Source organism: Tiliqua scincoides, chromosome 1, assembly GCF_035046505.1.
Source record: "Tiliqua scincoides isolate rTilSci1 chromosome 1, rTilSci1.hap2, whole genome shotgun sequence".
Taxonomy (NCBI): domain Eukaryota; kingdom Metazoa; phylum Chordata; class Lepidosauria; order Squamata; family Scincidae; genus Tiliqua; species Tiliqua scincoides.
In genome coordinates this window covers 74,037,753-74,042,338 of record NC_089821.1, presented here as the reverse complement: position 1 = coordinate 74,042,338, position 4,586 = coordinate 74,037,753, and the positions used below count along the sequence as shown (strand labels likewise).

Sequence of the window (4,586 nt, the reverse complement as noted above, 5' to 3'; positions counted from 1 at the left end):
TGGCTTGGCAGGAGCCCTGCAGCTTGATTTCGGTTGCATATAAATCAGCTTCCCCCCCCCCATCCATCAGTGTTTCCATGAGTTGATCGTTCCTGATTTTTTTTTTTCCTGAAAAGCCAGTGTTACATCAATGCCAGTCTGCTGTTGAACTTCCACATGCCGGGATGTCAAAAACTCCATGCCAGTATCACACTCCAAGTTAGTCACGATTCAATCCACTGAAAACAATGGGACTTAAGTTAATCTTGTTTCCAAGGGCAGTGCTACATGTTATGCCTATGGAGAAATACATTGACATTAGCCTGGCGTTTTCTGCAGCAAAGAGTTGAACTAAAATATGCATGTGCACGCATCTTTAAATACCTGGGGATGTGCATGTGAGAAGCCTGGGCAAAGCACGTTTCTCAGATGTGTTTATACAATCCTTTGTAAATTGTTTATAATTGCTGTAAATTCAAATGGTAAGTTTTTGATGAATGTGAGGTTGGATGCATTGTTGCACGCCTACTGAAAATGCCTCAACTGTCGCGGGATTTAAAGGGGCTCGTACATATAATCAGCCCACATCTTACAGTCACTTGCATAAATTCAAGTATATGCACTGGGCAAAAAATAATAATAAAGGAAAAACAACAGTGTAGTGCAGGCAGTTCCACCCACCCTTCCTCTTACTCCGTGTATGCCACAGAGCGGGGTTCCCAAACTGTGGATTGGTGGCCAACCTTTGGCTCAATTTTTGGTGGTTTGCAAAACTGACAGGGTAGTTAGGCTATAGTAATTAAGGGTTAAACAACCTGCTACTTGCGGGGAGCACTGCTGCCCAATCACCATTATAGCCACAGAGGCTTGAGTGGCTGGTAAAGTGAACCTTTTCTTAGGTGGGTCCCGATGCTGAAAAATTTGAGAACAACTGCCCCAGAACAAGACTGTGATGGGAAAATGAAGATGCTATTCCCTCCGTCATCTCAGTTCCTGCATGTCTGTCATAATGTGATCTTAGTTCTTAAAGAAAGAGTACTTATTTTCTGAATTTAAGGTAGTTTCAACTATTTAAAATTTTGGCTTTTCATTTCAACTCCAGAATGTAACCTTCGCATAAGATGAAAGCCAACTATATTTCTTCCAATATCTATAACTGGTGTTATATATACACAGGTGTCTAAAGATCCATGCACATAGTATCCAATATAAAATGTTTCCCATATGACCATAATATAAGATGGCCCTAAACATTGACAACCAGAATAGAGTTTAGGGCTTTTCTCATAATTGCATATACACACACGCAGGTACATAGAACTGCATTAAATAACATCAGGTAAAAAAAAAAAACCAGCACAGGTCTCTGTCCCAAGAAGCTTCTAATTTAAATTTTGACAGCAGGAGATTAAGGTAAGAATGTGAGCAAATGCACTTACACATATTTAGATTTGATTTCCATTAAGGAGATAGTGCCCATTTCCACCCTGTCCAAATTCTGGGTTGTGACACAGAGATCCTGACTGACCTTTGTCCCTATGTTGTTCTTGCTTTCCCCTTGCCTTCTGAAATTTATTTTTTTTTACAGATTTGCGTATTTTTTAATTTATTTAAAAAATTTCTACCCCATCTTTCTACCACACATTGGGGCACCAAAGGTGGCTTACAACCATAAAAACACAATAAAGTAGAAGATTAAAACAATGCTAAAACATTAAACAATTGAAGCAGTAAAGCAAATCAAACCCTAATGGATCATGCTATTTTAAAATTGCATTCATTAAAAGTGCCACCCTATCATATCAGCAGTTATTCAAATACTTTCCTAAATAAAAAAAAAGTCTTAAGGCTCCACCGAAAGGTCTCCTGGGAGGGACCCATTCTTAATTCCAAGGGGAAGGAATTCCACAGATGAGGAGCCACCACTGAGAAGGCCCTATTTCTAGCCGCCATACCTTCTGGTAATGGCGCAGTGAGAAGCTCTCCCTCTGATGACCTAAAGTATGGGTAGGATTATATGGAAGGAGGTGGTCCCTCAAATACCCTGGTCCCAAACCAGGGAAGGAGTTCACATAAACCTTGCAACATTGACTATCGTAGTTAAGAAAATTCAAGTATTCGGAAGACCTGTGTGGGTGTTATTGGACAGAATCACACTGATTGTTCTGTAAAGTGACAGAGAGCTGTTTCGAGTGGCAAGATCTAGAAGCTGCAGGAAGCTGGACTGGATGGTCCCTTGGCCTTACCAAGCAAGGCACTTCTTATGTTCTTATCCTGTACACTGATCATAAGAAACCCTGTATATTTCTACTTCTTCATGTGTTTAAGCATTTAGCAGATATTCATCCTAAACTAAAGCCTAAAGGTCCCCTGAGGAATACATAGAGCTCCTGTCTGTAGAGTCTCATTCTCTGCTTGGCAGGAGAAAATCTGTACATGGTGCTAAGGCAAAAATTGTGACTCATTTGGGAGCAGCTCACTGCTGGTTGGTGGCCAAGTACCTGTCCTTCCTGCCCCCTTTAATGCCCCCCCATCACTTGGGTGGTGGAGGCAACAATCATGAAGTTGTGCAGCTCTTTCAGGCAGCCAGCTCCCACAAGCTCTCATGTACCCCAGACCCCACATTTCTCAGAATGGCCTGTGGATGACTCTATGCCATGACACTGTAGCATTCTGAGGGACCTTCTGGAGGAGGGAGAAGGCAGCTGCCAATCTCCACCTGAAAACTTGCATAGCCTCCCATTTTTGCCACTTGGTAATGGAGCAGAGAAAAATGGGAGGCATTTCAGATCAGGCTTTGTGTGTGCAAAGAGATGTGCACACACACATATGGTTCTGTGTGGTTCTGTGTATTTTAGAGGAAGAGCTTTATCTGTATCTCTGAATTCCCATCTTGAAAAATCACTGGTGTAGGGCCACTGCCTTCACATTAAAACGTTTCTCTCTACAGGCATGAAGGCTATATTTTATTTTATTAGCTTAATTGTATTCTGATTGCATTCATGCAGCTCTCAGGATCACATTGCTTTGGATAGCAACGTCAAGATGCTGAGAACTCACTTCAAACATTTACAGTCCCAGTCAAGCTGCCATGCTTCCACAGCAGGAGCCAGAATGCTCACCTTCTGATCCTTGCAAGCTTGAACCAGATGTTTTTATATAGATCATCATTCATTTTAAAAAATAAGAAAAAATAATTGTTTGTTATCTCTGAAAAAGCAGTACTGTCCATGCAGATTTCATAAAAACCAATGAAACAGTAGAATAGAAGGCCTGGAGTTCAGATGCCTGTAAAACGTTTTATGACACAGAAGCTGAAGAAGAAATTTTGTAAGAATTACCGGATGTGGTGGGAATTTTAGAAGGCCATAGAACTAAGCGGGATGACATGGACCATCTATCCTTACTCGCCTTTCCCTGAGGCAGGAAATTCTATACTTGAAGACAGTAGAATGTCTTACTTTAAAAGCTTCTTTTTCCTTAATCACCCGGAAGGGAGGGAGACCTCTTTGACTATTGAACCCTTGTACCTGCTGTCTTGTTTCCTTTTACCACCATCCTTACAGGCCTTTGGTGTTTCTAGCAGTTGTACTATCTTTCTTATAATGGTGTCTGTGCTTCCAGTTAAAAGAATGAGCTGACCCCACAGAGGTAAACTTCTAAATGTTAAACAAATCATGAGAATTCGGGATGAGTTTGCTTAACTTTTTTTTCAGCGATATCTGGAGGGAAATATGATATATTTGCACGGTTGGTTGGTTGGCAACCTTCAGTCTCGAAAGACTATGGTATAGGCCTACAGCACCCGGTATTCCCAGGTGGTCTCCCATCCAAGTACTAACCAGGCCTGACCCTGCTTAGCTTCCGAGATCAGACGAGATCAGGGATGTACAGGGTAACGAATGCACATCTATTAAAGTCTGGGAACACTTTGATAGCTGCAGCTTGCTGGCACACAAATAAAAACTCAAGGAGGACACAAATAACAGTGTTGGAATTGGCCAGGGTTCAGCATATTAGGAAAATAAATTTTACAGGGCTGATAGAGGAAATTTCCCCTTGATAGTTTGCACCTTTGGGCACATTCATACATTATACCAGCTTCCATGTTTGGGGCTCATGGAATGGGGACAAAAGCCACAATTTTGTGGAGCAAGCGATTGTCCGAACCAGATTGATGGAGAACATCTTCAGGGATGGATGGAGGAGATGGATGGAGAAAGACCATAGTTTCCTTGAAACTTATTATTTTGATTAATATGGACAGCAGCAGATGAAGTGGAGATGCAACAAGTTTTTAAAAGGAAATCATTCTGTAAATAGAGTACAGCTGACCTTTCGGATAATTGCTGAGTGGTAAATGCCAACAATGTGACTGGTCTTAAAAAACCAAATCAAACCCTGATAACACAACTTACTGAAGTGTGTCCCATTGAATTCAGTAGGACTTCCATACAAATATTTCTTTTCTGATTCCTTTCATAGTAAGTAAATGTGTAAATAATAAATGTAGTAAAAATCTATGTAAAAATGGATAGGACAAGCCTGTGAGCCAAACTGTCACAAGAGGTGATGTCCCCAGGAATGAAACTGTTGGAAGATGGAAA

The 4,586-nt window shown here is 41.1% G+C and overlaps 1 pseudogene; it reads right to left on the bottom strand.

Annotated features, from left to right (window-relative positions):
• Positions 1-3,772: 3,772 nt before the first annotated feature.
• On the bottom strand, positions 3,773-3,885 carry LOC136638297 (5S ribosomal RNA; annotated as a pseudogene).
• Positions 3,886-4,586: the final 701 nt, after the last annotated feature.